Source organism: Anser anser (genome assembly GCF_964211835.1).
Source record: "Anser anser genome assembly, chromosome: 2".
Lineage (NCBI taxonomy): Eukaryota > Metazoa > Chordata > Aves > Anseriformes > Anatidae > Anser > Anser anser.
The window spans coordinates 47394685-47421835 of NC_139721.1; positions in this window are offsets into that span (position 1 = coordinate 47394685).

Consider the following 27151-nt stretch of genomic DNA (forward strand, 5'->3'; position numbering starts at 1 on the left):
TCAAAAACTTAAACCACTTAACTGATTCCTGCCAAACGAAATTACTTTAATGGTAAGGTGGAGTTGACATTGGTAGATGACTGTAAAGCTGATCTTGAAACACTGGTGAAATCACTAACATTTTAAATCCCTATTGTGTATTGATTCTCAGGACACTTTTATTAAACATTAATACTAATGTTTTTTATTGATTAGTAGCCTTCTCTGTGTATGGGCCACTCTGTGCATCACTTCTTTCTCAGAGTCACATAACAAAAGGCCCCCAGGGCTTCAGAAGGTGGACGTCATTTGAAAACTACATAGTAATTGGTAAAGTTTCAGCACTTAGCAGCTGAAAATCTATATGTGGTACAAATCTTTAGATTATTGCAATAATCAATGTTTTGGGAGAGGAAAAGATGGGAGATGAAAGAAAAGGGGAAGAGAAAAGAACGAAGGAGGAAATGTACTCCATTTATGAATACACGTATATATATGAATATATAAGATATATGAATATATCTTTTGTCCTTACAAATTACATTGCACTATTCATTTTGGATTGTAACTGAACTATCTGCCTAACCCAGTTCATAGACAATGAGTTCATAGACAGCTCCAGGTTAAAAAATAACTCCCATCAAAAAAATAAAAACAAACAAACAAATGCAAAACTAGTTAGGGCTCTTCTTGCCCAAATTATTCAATTGTTTAATATCTGTACAAATGTTTGAATCCATTTGGAAGACTTGCAAATACAAGAAAAAAAAAAAAAACATTTTTTTTCACAGATATTAAAGTGAAAGAATGCATTAAGATCTCATATGTGTAAAACAATGAAATTAGGTTCGGAACAACCCTCTTGATCCTTTATAATTTTAAGAATATGGAGGAATACATCTAGTACTTAGATCTCCGGGCGGTGGGAGGGGACAACTTCTCTTTGTGAGATGATATGGGGAAATATCAGCCTCCATGCTGTGTGGTTTCTGTGATGAGGAATTCCAGAAATATGGAGAAAGGAGGAATCCTGGTGCTCTCCTGATGGGAAAGAATGAGAAACTGAGCCCAACACAGTGTACACATACTAGTCAGTTCAGATGAAGTAACTGAGCTTAGATGCATAACTATCTCCTCAGAATTCAGCCCAGATTTTCTGATATCTGTAATATTTCTGCACTAATCAAAGAATAGGGAAGGAAATACTATCCATTTCTTGCAGTTTCCAAGAAACATTTTGTCACAATGCGCTAGAATTTTGCTGACTTTTAGGCAGGCCTGGCAAAGAGAAAAAGGGGAAAAAGTCTTTATGCCCTGCTGACTAAAGTACATATCTACATAAGCAAAGCATAATGACCACAGTTATTCAAGCAGCCAGAGTCTTTTAAGTGCTTCAGAGACTAAGTAAAGCAAATACTTATAAATTAACTTAGACCAACTCCTGTAAATCAGCCTCTGTTACTTTGCAATACCTGAAAATGAATTATTTTATCCAATAAACTCGAATTTTTAACAATTGATAAATGTCTCTATGGGTCACAGCAGTACAGAGTAATGAAAAAAAAATTGCTGAAGAACTCAACTCAGTAGAGATGGGTGTACCATCCAAAACAAGAGACAATTTAAGCAATGATAGAACAAAACAAGATTGTGTGCTCTTTGCAGTTTTATACTGACACAGAATAGGTGTCTAAAAAACCCTTTTGTTGTTGTTATTTTTACTATTATTATTTCTTAATAAATAAGTAGCTTTCTGCTCACTGAACACCATCCAGAACATTAAATGGACCATGTGATTTGGAAACACCTGAAGAACTTGATTTGGAGATATGAATTTTACCATTGAATACTGGTGGTGTTCATGTGATAATACTCTCTCCCTTCTGTTCTCACAGCAAAAAGTTTTGGTATTTCCCTGGATAATGCCCACTAAAAGCAAAACAAGAGAGCAAGGGAGATAGCTCCACTGATTTGGAATCTGTGGGGTTTGACCATACTTTTCTCTAGATTGACAAATCACTTTCCTTTTACATACAATCAGTCAAGGCCTGGAAATTACACAAACCCAAGTAAAAACTAAGTCACATAATATAGTCTTTTGAAACTTTCATTATTAATTAGTATTGGTGAAATCATTAGGTTAAGTATTGATTTTTTTAAAAAATGTGCTTTTCCTAATTCTTTTTTTTTTTTTTTTAGGTTTCAATTTTGCAACTGATCTTTCCTCTTATTACAGACCATGGATGAGTGAATTAAGGTTTTCCTCCTTCAAAACCACTCAGATATTGTAGATTTAAATTTTAACATTACTTACATTCTGCTTAAAAGCAACTAATAAAAAGAAAACAGAGGGATAATCAGAAAAAAAAAAAATCCTAAATCCTCTGAATCAAAATCTGTCTATTTAGAATACATTTATTGAAAACCCAGTACAATGAAGTTTTGTTCCCATAACTGGGCCTCCTCTATGTTACTCTGATACTAATAATAAATTGTTACAAACACAGAAAGTAAAAATTTTTATGTATCCAAGTGAGAAAGAAACTTTGACCCTGCTTTCAAAAGTACCTAAATTGCCTTCAGATCCTGAATGCCATTTCCTTTCTTACATACAATAGCACTTCTGAAAATTTTACCTAAGATGTAAAAATGGTTCAGTAACTGAACCAATACTGAGATACAGTGAATAGAAAAGATGAAGGAAAGAGAAAAATCCAATTTAAATGCATAATACATGCACACACACATATAGATATTTACACACATACATGTATATGTACACACATACGCGCACATGCCAATTGAATATACAGCATTTACACAGCATAAGTTTCTCTTTACCTAGGAATACTTTGTATTAGCTGAATCATCTTTCCAAGAAGCAAGTAGGCTTATATTATTGGGGAAAAAAAAAATACTTTCTAACATATACTGGCTTTGTGAACCTTATGAACTCATAAACTAGTTTATGAGGCTTGCAAAACTTCAAACCACAAAAATGAGAATGTAGTCCAGAAAATGTAATTTATCCTAAAATGTTTATTTTCAAGCCTTCCCACTTCCTTTGCTGTCTTGCTTTTACTTTCTAAGCCCTGATAGCCACAAGTGATACACCACACAAATTGCTAAGCCTCTGCTGAGCCAATTCAAATCTGAGGTATGGTAAAATGGGCAAGTCATACATATTATTTAAGGAGGTCCCAGATGGTTATGGGAGACCTACTAGATTTCTGCTCTAAAATTTAATGCAAGTTTAAAAATGATAAGAAACATGCTGTAGAGCTCTGTAATTTCGAGATTACTAATTTAGATTCAATCCTTCCTAGCACTGTATAAACATTTGTACTGTAGGGAAGGCATCAAGCTGTGTACTATATCTCAAGACTTTTTTAGACTTTGCTTGTTTTTTCACAATTTTGATTTCTAATGTGAACTTCCCTAAGTTAAATACCATAGCTCTGACAGAATGACCCAAATCTATCTCTGTTATATCAAAACTCTACAGAGTCATACTTTGGTCAGGATGAAAATGTTAATAAAAGTGATTTTGAATCATCATGAATCTCCAAGCCAGGCGAGTTTTACACTGCCAGACAACGTCAGGCTTGGATACGACTATTTAGGGGCTGGCCCAGCTTCTTGCTTCCAGGAACTTCCCAAGAATGAGGTCAGGCAATTTCCCAGCCCAACAGTGGCTGTAAGACTCTGTGGCAGTCCTCATTTTCAAGAGACAGTGCAGAGCAATGGACAAGGTTAGCCAAGTCATTATGAAGGTGGTGATATCACCATTGTCATCAGGGCAGTTCTGAATTACTTTTCCTTAATATTTTTGTGAAATGGGGTCTTGGATGAGAACAGTCATGACCAAGGTAAAGCAGAAATAAAGCTATTTTATTCTGGAGATTTTTTTTTATTATTTTTTTTAAGATTTGGCAGCCATGATTTTGAGAAATTAGATTTGCAGAATAATTTAGCTTAAAATATATTGATGTTCTTGATTGCCCTGTATTCCTAAGAGGTTTTACTGCCTTGCAGTGTTTTTCTTTATTAATTTTATGATCAACAGAACCATTTCAGCAATTTCTCTAGAGAGTTCATCCCAGTTACTGGTGCCACTGTGACCTACAGAACAGATCAGTAAAAGGCACCTCCATAAAAGAATCTCTGAGGAAGCAGTTTTGTCTAGAGGGGACTATCATGGCCAGTCAGCTTCATCACACAGACCACAGGGACCTCATTAGGCCCTAAAACCCACTTTCAGAAGTTGTTCAAGGGCCAGTATGGTCCTTTAAATTTCCCATCTCTGCTGAATTCTAAGTGCCCAAGGAACTGCTTCAATCCCTGTGACAGTTAAGTCTAGCTTTTGGACACAGTGGTCACAGAAACTCTGTTATGACTGAACCTAGATGATTTTCACAGCCTTAACTCTCTCTCCTCTCAGCTGCCAGATGCTGAGTAAACTGGCTGTCAAGAAATAGTGCAGGGCCCAGCCACACACTTCAGCAGCTGCCCACTAACCTTCTTTTTGAGCTGCCAACTACTAAGTTGTTCCATGTTATTTTGACATAAACTTAAGGGAATAGGATTTTTTAAAAAATGCACACTAGTTGGACAAGATCACAAACATCCTAGAGCTTTACTATTTTTTTGATGTATATAACATCCTATGAGTATGTTTTTCCAAATATTTTCCAAGTCTAAAGGTGTCTATTTCATACATTGCTTGCACTGCTTGCATTAATTAACAGTCCTTTTTTATCCTGATGGAGAGCACAAGGATTAATAGACTATGAAGACTGCTTAGCTCTGCCATTCTCCAAGGCAGTGGCAGAGAAGCAGTTCTGGTCTTGAAGCTCCGTGGATATTTGATCATCTTCCCTAGCACTCCTCTCAGTCCAGTACTTAACATAAACAACACATTCACAAGAAAGGTTTAAAAATAATAGTCATAAGCAAGGGCTGAATAGAAGAGACACTCTGGCTGTCTTATAATAAAATTAGATTTCAAATAAAATATGTTTCCAGGTTCTGTCAGCTGGGGCCATCAAATCCAGCTGGGTCCTGGTTGACAAGTATGGGGGCTCATCCCAGTTATGTGAAGAAATAGAGTATAGGTAATTGCCAATTATTGGCTCTTCTGAACCAAAATAAATTTTGGTGTTAACCTTTTATATGTCACTTGTATGATGGACTACAAGGTTGTCTGCTCTCCTTATTAACTTCAATTTACAATATACTTATTTCACCATCCTGTTCTATCTTTAATTCATTCATAAGAAGCCATGCATTTTAAAGTTATTATTATTTATGTACACCACACTACTGCTTATGCACTTAATCAAGGATCAATTGTACTATGTAGTATACAGACATATAACAAAGAAAACAGTCCCTGCCTCAGGCAGTTGCAGTCTGTGTGGCAAATACAGCAGGTAAACGCAACTGACAAATAGCAGAGGGCTGGATAAGTGAAAAATAAATGCATAAAATTTATCAGAAAACAAATGCCCCAACTGCCTACCAAGGTTTTATATTTCTCGTCTCCGGATTCAGAATCTAAGCAGATGATTTTGAAGCTTTTTTGTTAAGAAACTTAATACTTGATGCTTGCATGCAGATAAATTTCATGAATAAAAATATGATAATTTTGGATATGCTTAGAAACCATATGTATATGCATTACATAAAAAGTTAAAAATTAGTTAGAAAGACTATTGGCAATCATAAAGCTTTGCATGTATATGGCATGCATCTAATCATGAGTTCATGTTGCTGTTTTTCCTGTACATCTCAGTTCATTGCATGTATACAGTTAATACATATTAATATACTTCAACATCATTATCCTATTTTGTACTTGCAAGAATGGAAAAGAGGATAGAGAAAAGGCTGAATAAATGGATTGCAAGAGGTAGCCTAGAGAGCAACAGGCAGAACTGAAATGAGTGACAGAGTGACAGTCTTGAATCACTGTCCATGTACGCACTCACTAGAAAGTACTCCTCAATTTCCATCATAAGTGTTGTTTACAGTGTACATTATATCGACTCAGTTACATTGATTTCATTGAGAGATATTGTTTTATAATTGATGGGTGACATTAACCAAACAAGTGCAGTCTGAAATTCAGGTCTAGCAATCATAGAAGTACCAGCAGCAAAGCGAGTCAGTGAAAAAACTGCCATATTGTAAAAGGCACTGGAAATTAAAACAGATTTGTCTCGTTGAATTCATTGAGTTGCCTCTTCTAATTGGGTTGTGTCTATCTGAGGTGCATAAAAGGTCTGTGGTCTATGCACATGGAATCCTTTGGCTACTCACCACCATTTCCATGTCTCCATATCTAGCAAGTAGTACTGTTCTCTCCCCCTTCTTTACAAGAGATGTCATTTAGAAGATCAATACCTACTTTATGTGTTTGATTAAATACTTGCATTTAACATCTTGTTTGTTTGTTTGTCTTTTACAGAGGGAGAAATGTATATGGATAAATCCAAAACTGCAATGAGAGTAAACTGAAGACAAGCTGACATCTGATCTACTTCTGTACTCAGGAGAGAGACTCAGGCAGAGAAAACATATGTTTCCAGACATTGCTGCTTTTGCAGACTGACTGTAAAAGAGACCATTTATATGGAGGGTAACTGAGGAATGACTTAGCCTACACCTATTCTACAATATAAAATAAGTCTGGGGCACGGTCTGAAGTATGATACAGTCCACCATGCCATGACTATTGTATTCTTTTATAACACTTGCTAGCGCAGCTTTGGTAGATTCCAGACAATGCCTGGATTGTATGGGGGGAAGACAACTCCTGTCAGGAGTTATTCCAACCAGGCAGCTTGAAAACTGCCATGCTGTCTTCTGAATGAGGCACACACACATTATGTGGAAACGAGCCAGGGCATGCCATTTGTCCCCAGGAGCAAATAATAATCACTGATCCATTTTATTTACTGATTAGACATAGCTTTTTGAAGTAAAGGACATTCCCCCTCCATGAGAGTGCTGAGGCACTGGAACAGGCTGCCAAGAGAAGTTGTGGATGCCCCATACTTGGAAGTGCTCAAGGCGAGGCTGGATGGGGTTTGGGCAACCTGGTCTGGTGGGAGGCATCCCTGCCCATGGCAGGGGAGCTGGAACTTCGTATTATTTAAGGTCCCTTCCAATCCAAGCCTCTATGAGGATATTCTTGTGAAATCTACATCCACATCTCTTCATAATGACTTCCCCTAAAGACTCTTCTTGTACTGAAGAAAGACTACTTATCACAAAATAGATTTCAAGATGAAGACCTGGAAAAGATCATCGCTGAATGTGTTGTGATCTGGACTGAAAATAACTAAATGGGATTCCATTTTGCTTGTATGGATAACTAAATATTGTGGCTATAATGCAGCATGGAGCCTTAACTATGAACTCCATATACAGTAGTCCAAAGGATAGAGGCAGAAATCAGGCAGAAGATGCTGAATTAGAAGGGATTTACAGACAGGTAGGCATGAGTGGAGTGAAATTTCATGAAATGATCAGGAACAGCTATTAGGGCTGGCATGAGAGATGAGGATGTAAGGCAGGGAACATAGTTACTGTTGCTCAAAGGCTGCAATGAGGGTAATAAATTAAAGAGTGCATGGTAATGTTCCTGAGAAATGGAACTCATTCCTCTATAGCACTGAGTTTCTAGAATCACTTCTGGTTTATTTTTGGCCCAGCCAACTTGCATGTCCATACATTAACAGTCAAGTAGCAATTTTCAATAAGTTTTAAAAATTCGCTGCGACAGGGACTATTCCCAATAGGCAATACAGGTGAGGTAAGCCTATGCTGAAGGGTAAAATACGTTGTTATATAGATGCAGGGTACCCTATGCCTATTGACATCAGTGGAAGAGAATGGTCCAAGGATCTTTAATACAACTGTGTCATCACAGTCCTGATGGCTGTGAGACCAGGACTTGATGCCTGTTTTCTCCCTATATGGTAGCTAGTGACTAGTTTCCTAAGAACTTTTCATGACCTTGCAACTTAAGTCACAGCAGGATTTAACCAGTGGGTCAAATTCTAAAAAACATCTAACTTCTTTGGAAAGAGCTTTGTACATCTAAAGGGTTTACATGAGTTCAGTCATACAGTGGGCAAGTGCTTGAATGATAAACACAGCAAGCACTGTTAAGCACACAGGAACCACATCCAGCTCAGTAAACTCTCTCAGCTGAAAAGATTTTTATCTTAGGAAAATATTAGATCACATATATACCTACATTTACACACATACAGGTACTCTAAGATATACTGATGGTCAATGCTGGTAAAAGAATGCTGGAGTAGACCCAATATGGTCGTTATATTGTGTTCTAAGGTGTGTACATGCATATATAAACACAGACATAGGCAGACACACACCTACACACACACACAAAAAGAATTGCTTTAAAAAGGTTTTGAAGGTCATTAATGCATAGGGTTTTTGTTGGAAGGTCAACAACTAATAGCTGAATTTTTAGGAGTTATAAAAATTTTCATCCAAACTTCAAATTAAAACTTGAAAGGTCAATGACTGCAAACTAGCAGTCTCAGAAAACTGTCTTTATTCCTGAACTATTCTTGGCCGCAAGGAAGGAGTAAACCAATACATTCATATTATATGCCTTTTTTGTCCCTGTCCCCTGCTGGGTAAATGATAGTTAAACACACTTGCATATAGTGTCTGAAAAGAAAATGAGCATTTTTTGCTGGTTAATTTGAAATGTAGGTGTCTGATTAATTTTAATACAGTTATTCCCTAAGAAACTAGTTTATTAGGAGAGGCTGTAAATGCTGTTCTTCCCTTGCTGTTGTCTTTTATACATTTTCAGATATTTTTCTTGAGGTCTGTTGCTCTTTTTCAGAAAAGGAATAAAGAACTCTTTATCACCAAATCTATGTCCTCTGGGGTCTGTACCTCAGAGGTACTTCATGAACTTAATCAAAAAAAAAAAAAATTTACACTCTTGAAGTGAGGAATAAATGGAGAAGCAAAGTACTGATAGTAAATTACACTGAAAGGGGTATAAATCATTTTTATCTGTCTCCCTATATTTAATATTTCTACATTTCAACACAAAGGCTGCATGTAATTTTTTGTGGAACAGGCCTTATAGCTGGAATCTTGTGCAGCAGCTGAGGATATGCAGTGGAGAAATGCCTTTTCTTCCTTGCGTAGCAAGCAAGCATTCTGTCTTAGTTAAATCTAAATGTCAGTGATCATGACTGATCCTGCCCAGACTTTCAGTCATCCCTGCTAACTGTGAACAGAGGGGGTCAGTATTTGGCACCTGAATTAGCAGATCTGGCCCGCAACACTTTGTGAGGATGTCAGCTCTCTTTAACTGATTGCTCTTGCTGCCCCATAAGGTCTGTGTGCAGGAAGGTAACAGGAGCTCAAGCAGCTCTGGAATTCTCAGATTCTAGCCACAAGTTTCATAAAATGCCAAGATTTTATTTCCCGGTGACCCCTTTGACTGTTCTGGGGTCTTTTCTTTTCTTTCTTTTTTTTCTTTTTTTTTTCTCTTCCCACCCCTCCCCATCTCCCCCCCATAGAACTAGAGATATTCTTTGATTGTTCTTCTAAAAACCAAGGCACTTCTTTGTCTGCCGTTCCAAGGGGAGGGCTCTTTTACACAGTCTTCATCTCCAAGCTGGGACTGCCAATTATAGCTCCACCTGGGCTCAGGAATAAAAGATGTCAGACAGCAGCCTTTGTCCTTTTTTGACTGCTTTATACTGCTATTACATTGATTGCTCTTTGTTTCCCTGCAAACGGGGTCTTACAATTGCAGTCCACTTCCTCTCCTCTCTCTACCAGACTCTCTACTCCTTGTTCCAAGCTGTTTTTCTTCCCTTTTCTTCCTTTTTTTTTTCTTTATTTTTTTCCCGTTATTAGTATTAATATTTTGAAGATGTCGAGTTTTGATGAGAATCACTCACCTCACTCTGAATCTTTATTAGATTTCAAACCACACTTAGAGACAAGCAAAGGTAAGTCAGCAATGAGATCAGCATGAACGCTGTCTTTATCCGGGAACAATTCAGCATCCTACTTCTCATTTACACTTTGTGATTATGAATGCTTTTAATATGATATTTCTGTTCAGTTTAGAGACCTGATGTGGATTCTTCTGAATCAGAAGTGGATCCCTGCCCCTTTGTGGTCTATTCGTATCTGCCCAGAGAGCAGAGCAGGAAAGCTGCAGCCAACAATGTCAATACAACCCTATAAAGATTAATAGGGTACCTGAAAAGCAACAAGGGCTTGAGTGATTTCAAGGATTCCAAAGACGCAAGAAATCAATTTCAGTGAAAATGTCCTTGCTAATTTAGTACCTGATAGTATTTGACACCTCTGTACTCTAGTAAGAACACTGAGCAATATAAGGATGAGATTTCTGCGCGTGCCTTTTGCAATCAGGATTGCAAATGAAAATTAATGCTAGCTAAATCCATACGGATAGAAAGATAAAGAATACCCTTCTAATACCTATCTATTCAAAATGAATGTTAGCTCTATTATTATCTTCACATCTAGTGAAAAGAAATAAATCAGTAATGGAAAATAAATTACAGAGACTGGCTAAATAAGAGTGGAACACTGTCTTAGCTGTTAAATCTTGCATATTGTAATAGAACTGCTGCCGCATCTCCTTAGCTCTGAAGTACATGTGATGCTGCTGGGGAAAAAAACGACCACAACTCCCGACATAAGACAATTTGGATGCCAGTACTCTTGATCTTGTCATTGCTTCTTTGCACATTAACAAAGACATCAGCTCATGCTAGAACCTCAAAATAGGATAAAAGCAATCCATAAAATAAAATCTCTCCTCTGATGATGTCGTAGGTATTAAAATTCTGTTTATAGTGAAGATTTTTATATGTCCTAATTACATCCTGGAACTAACTATTGTCAGTCCTGCCATGCTGAAAGAGCCTTAATAATGACATTATGGTTTGAATAGAATTTTTAAGCAGATCTAATGTAAAAAGAGATGTAATTAATCAAATCTTAAGTTTACTTGATCTAGGAATAGAAGTATACTATAGCTTTGCCTAATACTTTTGCAGTCTTTGTGATGCAAACAAGGTCTAGATTTATTAATTTTCAAAAACTGAACAGAAAAGAAAGCTTTCGACATCTTGGAGGGCTCCATGAGGGACAAAATAAATAGTATCAGACACATTTCTTCTTCCAAAATCAACAAAATATTATACACTTATTATTATTTCTAGGAAACACTTATATTTCATTAGCACTAGTAAGGTCATTACCCAGGTTATGTTTCTAGTGCACTGAATAATTTGCAGATATACAGGGAATAACAGCCCCTGCATGTAAGAGCATTGCTGAAAATATAGGACTGATAGACAACGGAAGCAAGCAAATGAGGAGGGGTAAAGGAAGAGTGATCTGACATACACTACTTAGTGTCAGATGGTACAAAGTAGCTGTGTAAGGAATTTTTGTCAATCAGTAGCAGCATTCACATTGCATTATTTCATTGCAAAAACACTGGAGAAAAAGGTATCATACAGGTTTTTTTGTTTGTTTGTTTTCTCCTTCAGATTCATTAAGAAAAAAGATGTGTTTCAAAGAGCTTCAGAGAAATCTAATAAACTTTGCATAGATTTTGTATATGCACATATTGTCTGTAAGTATGTATATTGTCCATATGCAGACACGCACACATACGTACTACAGATTATGTACACAGATGTATACATAAAGATGTATTTACAGACACATATGACCAGCAACACAGATCATTTATTTATGTATCAAACTACATTGTTGCTCCAGGAAAGAAATTATTTTTGATCCTCAAAGCAAACATTAAGATCCTTAGCTACATACCTAAGTAAACATTCTAAGTTTCAAGGTTAGTTATTCACAGTTCAAGTTAAAACTTTAGGATTTATATATTTGAATCCTACGTACCATACTACCCTCTTGGTGCATCTAGCCTTGTGTGAGTAATGCAGGCTAACCACAGATGCGTGTAGCAGTGTGAAGACAATGCAGAGCAGTAAGCAAATCCCAGCTCCCATCTCTCATCACTGCTGGCTGGACTGTCCACTTATATGCACCGCTTGACTTGGCACCATGGCAATCTGCACCCCCATTTAAGTAAAATGTGTCTAATGAGCAAGCCTCACAGATCTATTTTATACTTTCCAGGTTCATCTGCACTGAAGAAAGCTAGTAAAAAAAAAAAAAAAATTAAAGGGAAGAGAAAAGGAGAAGCGGGACAGTCAGAATTAATAGCTGCACTGCTACTGTGAATGGTGTCAGAAGCTGCCTTTAAAACACAATTTCAAGCTAAAATTCTCCAATAAATATAACAAAAGCACAGGGAGATCATGCAGCTCCAACTCATTTGTGCAATCAAATTAAAATGATGTTATTGCCAAAAAAAGTGAGAGTTCTGAAAAAAAATCTGCCTCCTATGAGTCCGAGTAACATCCATGGACTATACCAAGAAAATGTATTTGAAGTACAGATGTAGGAGTTAAAATCTGTGCTTTCATTACTGAATTTGCCATAGTGCTCATGCAGGACCTTAAGCAAGGTGCTTAATATTGCTAAGCTAGTGTCTCTTCACCAGCTAAACAAACACAGTAAAAGGTGGTAAGGGTTAAAATAGAACTGATCCCACTGAAGACATCAAGAATCTGTTCTGGATTAGAGATATCACTACACCTTCTGCCAGTAAATTTATGGGCATTAATACTAATTATGTTTTTTCCAGTCGTTGGATAAATAGGCAGACATGGATAAGGGGCTACTCAAAGACCACATTTTACTGGTCTCAGCGTTGATGACTCATTGCTTCTCTGGGAAATAAGGTCACTGCCTCTTGAATCATCAACAAAATGGCAATAAATTCTGATTTCAGACTGTTTGCAGAGACTGAGGAAAGAAAGGAGAGAAAGGAGAGAGAGCAGTTTGCAGATGGTTCCTGTGATTTTAGCCATCAGATTTTTTCCACCTTTTTATTGAGCTCAGGCACAAGAAGAACTTCCCTTGTCTGTGAAGGCCAAAGACATGTTGCTTGTACCTTGACAGCTCAAAATTTGTGGAAGAGATCTTCTGGAGGCCCTAAAAATGTCCCAGGCCAGTCCTAGTTTCACCATGTATTTTTCAACCTAAATAACTACGATTCTACATGTTTCCTGCAAGCTTCACGTTGCTCACTGCTGCTGCTCCCCTGCTTTGTCTGAGGCATGTGAGAGTGGAAAGGCCAACTCTCTTTGAGAGAATCATGCTGTATGCTATGTCCCTGCACATGGGAGAGACTATGAAAAACAACTGAGACTGGTGTCTAATGTCTTAGACATGACTACACCCTCTGTAAATAAGCTAGCTATAAAAAGAGGGATCATATATTATAGGTTGTATTCCAGTTGACCTTGAAGCATTGACTTTTTCTATTGCTCTATTTCCTTTTATTTCTCCATTTTACTGGAATTTTTCACCACCAGAAATCACTTTATAAACTACAAAATACACAAGAAAGTCATTTTACCAAATCTGAAGTCATGGTTGTTAATAAATAAATAAATAAATAAATAAAAGCATATTATGACTGATATTATTGGTAAATATACATGTAATACCAACGTTACCATCATATAATCCTGAAAAGTGTCCTGGACTAAAAGATCAAGTGCATTCAGGTGTAGATACATATAGGTTGAAATGTGCTCGGGAACTTGTATTTCTTCCCCTCTGGAAACCCTTTTAAAACAGTGTATACGTCATCAGTAACAACAAAGTCACTGACTTGTCAGTGCTTTGTTTAGTTTTAAAATATAAGCAGTCCATATACCTTATTTAATTTTTTTTTATTTTTTTTTCCTACGCAAAGAAAACTTTCTCATCTGCTGGTTTCAGATTCCCTGAGTATTTCAAATTCCCTGAATCTGAATCCCTTTCTTCTGAATGGGAAGAATTCCCATACTCACAGCAGCAACTAGGCTCTCCAAAAACCTGTTAACCTCTTCTCAAGGAGTTGTCATTTACACTTCCTGAGTACTTTCACTTTGTTTCCGGGCAAACTGTTTTTTTTAAGTCCAGTGAGATTCCCAACACTGAACCCAAATCTGACCTAATGATTCTTCCCTCAAGTATTTTCTAAGAAGTGGCAAAACTTAATACAGTCTTCTCTTTTCTGCGTATTTTTCCAGGCAGATACTTCTGGAATTAGACCAACACTCTCATCCAAAAAGAAACAAATTAACATCAGGCCAGCATAAATTATTAGACAGCAGCTCCAAATTTGTTAGGAAGGGCAGTTGCATAAAAAGATTTAGGTTTGCTTTTTTGATTTGTTTTGGATTTATAGGATAGGTTACAAATTTCACTTCACCCCCCACTGAGAAACTGTGAAAACAGAATATGTCATAAAATAGCATACTTAGCCTCAACTGAACTTATTGTAAACTGAACTTAAGTGGCACATTCATCACTTTTTGAAGGCACTCACTTCTTGCCCCATGCTTTTTCACCCAAAAGTGCTCCTCAGGGCAGAGGCCAGACCACAGTGAAAGATAAGAGTGGGAAACAAACAGTGGAGATGGATCCCAGGGAAAGCAAGATGACAGAATGCGAGATGACCAGGATGCACATCAGGACAGGGAGGTGGAGTTGTATGCCAAGTCCACAGCTTCTTATCCAGTCTTGTGTAAACCAGGACAGTGTTGAAAGCTCTCCAGTTCTGGCTGGTCTAAGTAGTTTTCTCTTTCTTCATTAAGGATGGAGATTGGATCCTTCTGATTGGATTTTGCATGTAAATTGTGTACTGCTCTGAACTGAAATTTTCAATAGCAGTAGCAGCAGCTCTAAAGTTCATGGCTTTTGCACAAAAAGTCTGCTAAACCAAAGGCTAAACTTTTTCAAAATTCCGTCCAAAATGTCTAAATCAATAGATTTCACAAAAGCTGTCTGTGTTTCCCCTGCTGATAAAGTTCAAATGTAACAAGTTCATGAGTTATGTATGAAGGTGCTTTCCACTAGTTTATCTTACCACAAAATTGAAATAGGCGTTAGCTTAATTCCTGTCCGATATAGTCAGTATAAACTGTTTAATTTAAAGCAGCATTAGGTTAATTTCAAGCAGGACTCCTGACTAGAGCTTGATTAAGCCAATAATACCCTTGATTTGCAGTCTGACTGAAAAAGCAGAGCAACTAGGGAGGAGGGATGGTTTTGTTTTCTAGGAAGAAAGTAAGTCACACCAACTTGTTTGAATAATCACCAGGCCAAACTTGTCCAGGGGACATGCTGATTGTTAAGTGTATAGACAATCAGTAGTCCATGCTTCATATCATTCTCTGGTTTGATTTTCCATAGCAGTATAATTTATGATTTCTAATGTTACATAACACACAGCCCACAGTAATTCCCATTATTCCTGGAGACTGTACAAGGGCAGAGTGCATGCAGGACACTGCTATGTTTCTTTCTTTATTCCATAGTCTGGCAATTGTCCAATATAAATACTATATAGATATGGCAGTGAGACAAGAAAACCTATAGTTAACATAATATTCCTATGAAATACTATGTGTTCCATTTCATTACGTGTTGTTTTTTTTTTTCCTATGTACAGAAGAGTTTCTGTTAATTTCTGTGAGAGTTTTCTCTGAGTAAAGATTCTGTTCAAATCACAGCTTTGTGCTGCTCCACTGATATTTCCTACACAGATCAGACAAAAATGTACGGGAATGAGGAGCTCACACTAGAACAAAACCTGAATGGATAACATACACTCCTAATGCCATGCAGTATGATTTGACTCACAGGAATGCTGTCAAGAATCTCACTCCACACTCCTTTCAAACAGCTTCAGCCACAGTTTCAAAAGTTGATTATGTGAATGTGTGTGCATGTGTGTGTGTGCATGTGTGCGTGAGTCTCTGCTATCTTATTTTCATATAATCTGTCGGAGTCAGACACTGGAGAGGTATTTATAATTATTTTCTTCTACAAAAGAGATGAGGAACAGTTAGGATTGTATTTTTCTTGGATGTCATTCAAAACACTACCCCTAAATTTCAATGTGGTAACACATTCCTTTAATGCACTGAAACCAAAATAGGTCATTTAGCTTGCAAGAGATATCAATATTTTGAGTTCTGTGTTAATTTGTTCACTTCCATGGATGATCATTAATACCTGTGACTCTATGATTCTCATAAACCAATAATATTCACATAAAACCAAGAGAATTCAGATTAAAAAATAATAATAATAAAATAAAGTAACTTTAAAAAGATTAAACACAAGCTGCAAATATGAAAACATAAAAGACCTGAAATGAAAAGAAAAAAAATTATAATAAACATCAAATTTAAATCTGCTTTACAGGGGGATTAAATGCTCACTGTGGACTATGAGAGAATCCATTCCTAATGGTGAATTTATATCAGTCCACAGGGAACCCTATCAAGGCACAGCTGACTAATGACTATCATTTTCAGTTGATTTCATTAGTATTTAAGTTATAGTATGAAGTACATTCCCTTCGGTGCACTGAGTTAGTGATTTACATACATTCACTGTGAAGATTGTGCTTTGCCTAATATAAAAATGATTTGCTAGCTGAGAGTGGATTCTTTCTTATGCCTACCTAAGTCCAGCCATTCAAAAATAAATATTAACCTTTCATGTGATGTGTCACAAGACATTATAGAGGCACGTTACAATAAAATTAAAATTATGCTTACTAACCTGAAAGGTTGTGTGTTTTTTTGTTTGGTTGGTGGTTTTTTTTGTTTGTTTGGTTTGGTTTGGTTTGGTTTTGTTTTGTTTCTGGGGGGGTATGATGTAATGCTCTTTGTTAGGCAGCTCCTAGTTGTTTGTAACTGGTTTTTTCTGTACTGTGCATCATTCAATGTGTCTTTCTTTAGTGGCTGAATCCATAGTTACAACCAAATATCATAGGCAGAGAAGTTTCACTTTATAGGCAACTGATTGTATCTTTGTAACAACTTCTGTAAAAGGAATTCTGAGCATTTGGTCAAGATGGGTAGCTTTTTGAAAAAAGGCAAGAAGAACATGCTGAAAGTAAATGGCTGCTTGGGTGCCATTTCCTGTCACCTTTTTCCTAGATTCCCCATCCAATTAAAAATAAAACCACTCATCCTCACCTCCAATTTTCTTTCCCTATTCTCTCATCTGCTGTCACAGCCCATTCAGACAATACAACCTACCAAACTATCTGCTCTTAATACACTTCTTCAGGCTTTTCTACCTTTGTAGCTTTACTCGTACCCCTCTCTCTTCCATGTTGCTTTTCATCTCTAGACGCATTTTCAGTTTCCTGCATAAACTGTCTGACATAAAACAGGTACAAGTTGCACCACATCTGTGTTTTGCAGAGAACTCCATTCATATCAACTTTCTTCAGAATATTCTTTTCTCTTGAGTCTTTCTGTTTTCGCAGAATGCAGACACAAGTAATACCCTCTGTTAATGTTACTAACAAACTCCAAAACCACTGAATACATGACACTAGCCTAATTATACATTGTGCTCTTTTTAAAAATTATTTTAATGAAGCTATAGGAAAGCTTGCAATACTATGCTTAGGTAAGGAGGCATGTCTATAAAAATCCCATCTATATGCTTAAGAATAGCTGTAGATTCAGGGTTACACGATATGTTCAAAACCACAAAGGGATCAAATCAAAGAGTTTGAAAAGGGTGCTGTTATGCTGCACACTAAGATACCAGTAAATGAACAGAAACTGGCTGGAAAGGTTGTGCAAAGAGGGAATGAGAAGGTAGGTGTCATACTGTGTTTGCCATTTAGAATCACTTTCTGTAAATCCTGGCCACAGAGGAAAGTCCATGTAAAACACGTCTGATTCTTCTTGGTGGCATGAATTACTTGTGTCAGCCAGGCATCCCCATCAAAACTGGAATGCTGTAAATAGACACAAAGAGGTGAGCCCATGTGCCAAACCTCTGACAGACTAAATATATTGGGCGGATAAGGGAAAGAAAGGAAGGGTTGTTATTCCTGTGTTGTACCTGGGATATGGAATTACAGAAAGTTTAAAGAACTGGTTCAAGGGGTATAAATTTAAGAGAGAAGTAAGCTGTAAACTCAGATCTCCTACTTCATAGCTGTCTGCCTCAGCCTACCACGCTTTCCCATCCTCTTCTTTGCTGTCCACATACGTTTTGATTTTATGTTTCTTTTGATTAGTGGAACTACTCAAGGTTCAATTATTTCAGTAATGGAGCATGCATGAATCAAGAGCATGTAGGATGAACATTTTACTTGATCTTTTTAGGATGAATGCATCAAGTTGAAATGGGCTTTTTTCCAGATCAGCTGCTGCTTCTTTTTACTCTGTATAACACTCCACTGCTTCAATGATCTTGACAGAAGATTGCTGCTTCAGCAAAAATCTTTAAAGGTGAAAAAGTTTATTCCAAGAACCTGGTGTGTTTTATGTTTTAGTACGTACCCTCTAACTGGAGTTCTACCTCTGACATGGGGAGCCCCTATAACTACATTTCTATCTCTGCCAATAGAGTCAGAATTTTCAGTCAACCTTTCAAAGACTTTATAATCCATGATGCAGATTTATTTTGGTTTAGGGACTGGATGGATCATAAGCTAAAGATAAAAAGTGGTTTCCAGCACTAGAAAGACAAAAAGTTATTTAAAACTTCCAATTTGGAAATGCTACAGAAAGCATAAATAAACTTCAATGAAATCATGCTAGATGTCTCAAAGACCATGAAGAAAGCATTGTTTTATCCAATTGGTGTTGGCTTCTGAGAATACTGTGAGAGTCCAGCAGTTTCTTGTATACTTAAACATTCAGATCTAATTATAATATTTCAGTAGTCTTTAATTTCTAAAACCCAGTACACATACACTCTAGCCTTTACCATGCTTCAGAGTTCAGATGAGACCATTGTTCTGTCTCATGCTTCTGACTGCTACCAAATGTCCTTTAGCAAATAATACTTCTTTCAAGCATTGCATTTACCTTTGAATTATTTGCAATACCACTGAGTGGTCTGCAGTTTGCTCTCCACCCCTGCAATTTTGTTTCAAAAATAAACTGCAATATTTTAGATTAAAAAGGAAGTCTCTGAAAATAAAGACTGTGAATATGTCATGTATGCTAAATCATTTTGAAAATCCTGACCTCAAATAAAATGTATTATTACTTAAACACAAAGAAATCCATTATTTTAGCCTACTGTTATTTTGCCAGCCCTTCAAGTTAGATTTAAACGGACTCAATCAAAGGAGCATGAGAAAAGAAAGTAGGTTTAGTGACACTGCTCACAGTGACTGTTGACTGCTCTTTGAATTTCATCCTCTCCTATTAATAAGAGAATTTGTGAGCAAGATATAAACTATCCTTGAGGAGGAAAAATATAAGCAGAGTGGACAACTAGAAAGCATTTGTGAAAATATAGGTGAATGTTAAATGAAGGTATTTCTCTTCTTTCAATATCCATGATTAGCTGAAACCTTTACATCTCTATTACATTCAATCTTTTCTCCTTCTACCTATATAAAAGATCAGACTCAGGTTGAAACTTGAGATAGAAAATATTTTTCCCATTATCTGCAAATCGGTGCATTATTGAAAATGGCAAGGTACGCGAATAAGCACTGCCTGAAAGTGCCACTAGGGATGATGACAAACTAGCAAACATAAAGGTTTTTTACAACTTAGAAGTCAAAACAGAGATTGAGTTTCTCCAGTGCCTGGTTTTTAGTTTGTTTTGTTTTTCCTTGCAGAGTCACAGGAAGAATTTCATTCATTTGTAAAGCATGTTGAATGGCACAGCATGCTCTAAACTGTTGAAAATACTACCTATTTGTTTAAACTGTGATTAACACTCTGCAGAACTCAGGTTATCCAAATCTTGATGATTAATTGAACCTCATTTAATTTGCCTATTGTATTTGCAATAAAAAAGACTCTAAAATCTTACAGTAAAGTACTTAATCATGATTAACTATCTCAGTGAGGTCTGAAGGCAGGCTGTGGTTCTTGGTAAGATGATCTCGTAGCTAAAAGGCTGTAGACCCTCTAGGCCAGTCTCAGTGAGGAAACAACTCCCTGCTAAGTAAATGCAGGAAATTTTCAGGAAACCAGAAACTGATCTCAAGCCAGTGAAGGTGTTTTTTGTTGTTGTTGCTTTTTTTTTTTTTTTTCTCTATGAGATCTGGAGCAGGCTTTTCTATTGCCATGATGTATAGACTGATTCTGTTGGATTTCTAGAATTCATTTGGGTGGATTTCTCTGAAATCAGATCTACCTTTTGAATATTCTGCCATTCTTCACTGCTTATAAACAAAGTAGAGATTAATGATACTTCTAATTTCTTTCCTTCCACAGTTAGCTGAATAAAATACTGCTCTTTCTATACTTTCAGACCTCCGAGTTTTACTTTTGTTAATTTATCAGATGTTGTCAATCCTTACATTTCTTCTGAAGCCCTGGAACTTAGGGCAGGTGCTACTTTGTAGTAGCCCAGCTCTAAAATTAATTACCAAACACGTTATTGGGGCAGCCTGGAGTCAATCACTGGATGAGAGCTCACCACTGCTGATGGGAAAATGATATGCAGTTGTATGGAGCTTTGGGCTGGAGTTTTCTTGGTAGGAGCCCCTGTGCAAATTCTTGTCCTTGCTTGACCCGTGAACACTCTTCTTGTCAACTTAAAACCAAAAAGTTGCAATGACCTTCAAAAACGTCAGGCTTAACGTTAACTGAGAGGGACTTTAATAACAGTTTGAACTGTTTACTCAAGGCATGGTATCACCTCCACAGAGACAGCCATTTCCTAGTCTCAGAAAGGGACACTTTCAAAAAATTTGGTGAGTTGCCATAGACAATATTCATGTGAGTGACATCCATGGACCTTGGGCTGCTATAACAATGCCATAAAGTGTACAAAATCAAGTAGTGCTTTATTCTACCAGACAGTAATAAGCATATAATTATATTGTAATTAAAAAGCAATTATTCACTGGCATGTACTGAGGATGTCTTCAATGGCAATTCTGAGTGCAACTACCATGCAATTTGTAGACAGAAATAAGTGTGCAATTACCCTGTTAGTAACACAGTAATTACCAAATACATTTCTGTTTTCTGACATGGAGTTACTGACACCTGCAAAGCATAAATTACACAGCAATGACATATGCAGCTGCCAGGTGATGTACAGCACAATGAAAAGATGGCAGACATGATTTCAAAATTAGGGTCCAATTCATTAGCATAAAGATGGTGTAACAGAAAAGCACTCAAATCTGAAGACCAATCCATTGAAATTCACAGAGCTATACTGGCTTAGAAGAGCTATGAATATGTGGTAAATCAAACACAAATCTTTGTGTGGAATGATGGATACAATAAAATATATTGTCATATTCTCAGGTCTGGAATTATGATCTTATCCTTTTCAGGTGAACTACAGAAAGACTTATCCTACCCCATTCAAAACAGACATTCTGCTGTTAGATTCTTATCACAGATCACTCATGAGCAACAGTTTTGCTGTACACCAAGCCTCTTATGTCAGCTTCTCACCTCTTACTCATTTCATTGCTCCAGTGACATTTCCAAATAATGGGTTTGACAGAAGGTGTGCCCCAAGCAGTGCAACTTAGGAGGTGAATGGGAAAGCAGAAGCAAATGCCCCAGGGCAGGAATTGCCACAAACATTTCATAGAAAAGACTGAATACATTACTTTGAAACAAATGACGTTTTCTTTGTGACTGATGAAGTTTACATCCATTATTGTGAAACAGACCCTCATGCCATATTCTAAGTAAGTGCATGCTTATTACACATAAGCACAGCCTTAATCTTAGGCATAAGACTTGAAACCAGACTCACTACTCAGGTGCTTAAAGCTAAAGATATGTTTATGTAGCCTACCACACACTTTTCATCTCAGTCTTGGGGGAAAAATAAAAAATTAAATAAAAATCTCTTCCATATTTAATTTCAAAAAAGGTCAATGTCTAGAAATAAGTACAAGCTCTGAGCGGTCAGAATGCCAAACATCAGGACAATTTTATACAACTGTCTACAATAAAGATCCATGTTTGAAGTTTCTTTATGATTAGTTTGTCTAAAATGAAAATAGTCCTTATTCTCCTTATAGAAAATATGAAAGAGGTGGAGAAACACAGGACTGCAAAAAACCTCCCAGATGACAAAGTTTAAACCCCAGAAAGGAAGAAAAGCAAGTTATTTCAAGTAATCCAGTGTGATGTGAAACAACACATTGTCATTCCGGTAAAATATAAATATTTCTCTCCATCTATGTTGCATTTCCCTTCCATGGACTGGGAAACTAACATTCAAAAACATAAACAATTATATCTGTTATTTAATCAGACCTCTGATTTCAGTTATTACTACCATTTTGCTTAGCATTTGCCATTGTATTTTACATGCTTGCTGGGTTTCTTCACCAGTGCCAGAATACAACCACTTAAAATTTATGGCAATTCATTTAATGTTCTGTCATTCATCCAGATTTATAGTAATACTGTCTGAAGATGTCTGAATTCTATATAATAAAACACAAGGGTATTGATTACAAAATAGGATGATGAAAGGGAAACTAGGTTGTCTTTCACGAAAGTTGTGGAGGAAAATATGAGTCATCTAAAAGTACCCATTTGAAAATGGAGCCCCCCCTTTCACAGGGCTGATAATTCTGAGTGGTATGGATCATTAAAGGTTTCTCCAACAGCTGTACTGCAGGAGTGCTGCCATCCTACTCTTCTCTGTCCACACTGGGGTGTTTCATGTTGATTAATAGTTAATTGGTGAATGTCTATATCCCCTGAAGCATATTTTGCTGAAAACATACAACTATTCCAGCATTGACCATTAATTTTACACTTAGACTAGTTTGCAAAATTGCACAAAGAGTGGGGTTCATGTCTTGTAATGTATCTGAGAGTCTCCAGGGTACAATAAATCACATTTTAGCTGCTGGCACTCTCTATTAAAACTTTGAATTAAGTATAAAAAAGGGTGATTGTTGTGTCTAAAAGAACGGATTGCACTAAGACAGTACCTAAGTGTAAATACGCAACTACTCATTTCCTCAGTACAGTTAGATGTGTTTATACATGCTATGGAACTGAGACCATGGTGTGATCTGGTCATCAGCACTCTCTAAATCAGATACATACAAGCAAACCAAAAAAAAACCTCTTGCTTAACGAACTGGCTTCCTGCCATTGTGTTACCAAAACAGCTAGAAAGCTCTAAACTCACGGCATGGACTTTTACTGACAATGCAATTGCTGCTCAGTTCCTGTTGCTTTGTTGTCTCATTGTTACAGTCCAGTGACTGTACTTCAACTGCAGTGCTTTTGGAGTTGGTGTGGAGGTGGATACTTCTGCAAACATCTAGAAGAAAAAAAAAACAACTCTTTTGGCACTAATGGATATCTCTGTAGCAGTGTAAACAGAGAGGTTAAAGGCTGAGTGAGCATGAAAGCTGAAGTATTGTAGTGTATAAGAAAAACAGATAATTTTTTGTTATTTGTGAATATTCTACCCAGGCTAAATGTGTCCAATTTTAAAATCAGCCAAAGCAATAGTGAATACGTTTAACTGGGTTTGCATGCAGGATACATTTGGATAACGTGATTATTTGTACTCACAGAGCCTGCATAGTTTCTTCAGATTACCTAATAAAGGTCAAAATACATGACTGTACTCCAACCCTTACAAGCTTCCTTCCAGAATTGTGCTGATGAAACTCATGCCTGTTGCCTGTTTTTTGCCCAGTATAGAGAAACTGAAACCTTCATTCTCCAGAGCTGTCATTCTTTTATCTTTCATGTGTACTAAATTCCCCAAAAACAGAAAAAAATAACAAAGGAAACAATAAAAGTACTTCATAACTCACACACTGTAATTTGTGTCCTGTTGAAATACGAATCTTTACCTTGAATTTCTAACATAACTTATGCTTGAAGGCACTTCATACAAAGAGTGTGGCAGTCCTGTGTCTTTGCTGATATAACTTTCACTTCACACATACAATCTTTTTATTGGTTTATTCTCACAACATTTATAAGTACACCGTACATATATATATAAATAAAAGGATTGATCTAGAAAAGTGATTAAAAAAAAAAAAAGCTTCTTAATCTTTTGAGGACATTTCTTCCAGACTTTCTAGCTAAGTCTTTATTTTTAACTAGGCAGTTCTTCAACAAGGCCTTAAATTTCACTACTTCATCTTAAACTAAACTGTCTTTTAACAGGTATATATAAATAGAGAGTTTTATTATAATCCCAAGACCTTTTAAAAACACCTAGTGTTCACCTGCAATGACTTTTTAACTGTCTTACTTGAGGGGGCACAAACTGCACAGTTCCTTCTCCCTTCCTCACTTTGCCCAAAATTAGAGGACACTCACCACAAGCCGGAGCTGAAGATCTCCTTAACCACCATCTATGAATGCGGGAGTCTTATGACTCAGAGATCAACTATTAGGAAGCCTAGGCACAAATAACACATGGGTCTTCCTGAAGACAGTGCTGTCTTTCATCTAAATTTGCCATCAGTTTTGATAGCCAAACCTTGTTCTTCGTAAAAGGAAAGTGCTGTTCCTCAGGAAGGAAGCTATACTGTAAGGGAGTCCTCACAGACAGAAGGAAGCTCATAGGAGGAGATAGATATGGGGGCTCCAGAGCATTGAATATCTCCAGGGAACTGGTTATAATGAGTACAAAACCCCACAGCAGACAGGTTTAAGTACACAGAATTTGGCATTGTTTTTAGGATCAGACATCCATCAAAGAGCTTCAAAGGAGTCATATAATAAAACATTGTTACTATTATTAGAAATGTGTTAATCAGATCAGCTAAAATAAAAGTAGGCCTAAATTTCCACTGAGCCTTTTTTGAGTTTTAAAATAATTAAATATTTTCATTCAAATTAGGTACTATTTGTGATACTACCAAACACCAGTATTGCTGGAAGATAGAGACCTGTGTCCTTCCATGCTATAAAAGGAAAGATGAGCTATTGCACATATAGTATTATTCAACTGTGCATTCGTCAAACATTGGTGTATAAATTTAACCATGAATGAGAAGCTTGTGACTATAATTTTGCCTCAAATGTGTCCACATATAGTTCACTATACTTTTTCAAGTCTGCACGTGTCATTTAATTATTTCTAGCCTATTCAGAGTGCATTTCTTATGCTTTCCATTATCTCCCTGGACAAAAATGGATGAAATTGGGTCATACTGATTGTTCTCACATCATCCCCTGGGTTGCTGGACACCTGCATCTTTAATACATTGTAATATAACAAATGTAGCAAACTTATTGCTTTTTACATCCAAATCCAATACCTTCAAGATATTTCCCAATATAAAATCTACTCTAGATTGATGGGAAGGTATATAGAGCTCTTTTTTTTTAAGTTGATATTTCCCAGCTGTGTGCATAGAAGAGCAATGCAATGTCTTCCAACAGCTCAAAGAGAGCTGCACGGTCACATCTAAGGCCTTCTTTAGACACTTATATTCACTCTTGTCTCCATATACTAATAGAACCAACGCAATCATAAATCTCATGTAACTCAGCAATATCATATGACATAGAAAAAGGGCAGAGTTTGGATTGTTTTTCCTTTTACCCTGCTTTTAAATATGATTGATATAGAGAGCTTACCATGAACTGGATTTAGTTATAGCTTACCTCTAAAAAAGGGTAGTCAAATGACAAGGTTTTCATTTCACCAATTTGCAAAGAAAATGTAGGCAGGATTCACTATTTTTAAGCAATTTCTAGGGTTATTTAAACTTTAATTGTCTGTATTTGTGAATCTGATAAATAAAATTGTTTATTCCTAACATTAATCAAAGGTATTGAATTATCTTTCAGTAATTTTATAACTAAAAATATTATTATCCTACAGAATCAACCAAAATAATTTTAATTAATTCATTGTTTCAGGAATGCATAGACATTTGGATTTCCATAAATCCATGTGGGATCCTGGTTTGTTAAACTTTAGATTTATATCTGTAAGTCATTGAAAGAAGTGAGACATTTTCTTTTGTTTATGCACCTACATTTCGTATGCATGTACCTGTACATGAAGTTTCTTCACTGATGAAATATGGCACGGCTCATTTACATCTAGAGCACAGCAATGTATCTTCCTTTCCTGAAGCAACCCAATTTCATTTCAGGTTAAATGGTACCAATGCTGCAGTTCTTGAAACTTTTTATATCATCAAAAGTAGGGCTAATAGTCATTGTTTTATGTTCCTTCAGCAATATAGGTACTCACACATAAACCAACATATAAACATGTAAATAACTTATTGATAAGTTTATATTGCCCTGAAATAAAACACAAATTAACAAGAATAAACCAGCAAACCCAAATGTTATGAGCAGATTTCCTCAAAAGGAAAATAATGCTGCCCTTAAGACACAAGTGTCCAGAGATCTGGAAAATTTTCAATCACAAGGCCACAGAAAACACAAATATATCATACCATATCTGCCACAGAGCCATTGCCAAAATTGCTTCTACTGTAATTAAGGAAACAAAAAGCTCAGGCTAGACCTAGTGGTGATGACCTCTAGCATTCTCTCTACTATACTGTGACAAACTCATCTTAACAAAAGTAGACAACAGGCATTCAAAATGCTATCAGTTTATCAGCAGCACACAGCAAGCACACTGACCACCATCAACTCTACATTAATACTCTGTACTGGATCTGGCTGGGATGGAGTTAATTTTCCCTGCAGCAGCCCATACAGTGCTGTGCTCTGCACTTGTAGCTAGAACAACATTGGTATCGCACCAGTGTTGTGTTTACTGCTGAGCAATACTGGCACAGCATCAGGTCTCCCTCTAACCCCCCCAGAACCAGCATGCTTGGGGTGGGCAAAAGGTGAGGAAGGAATATCACCAGGGCAGCTGACCTAAACCAAGCAAAGGGATATTCCATGACATATGACGTCACACGCAGCAATAAAAGGTGGAAAAAGGAAGAAGAGGGGAGGGGTAGGCTTCTGTTGTGAAAACATCTGTCCTTCCAAACAATAGCTATGTGCATTGAGGTGCT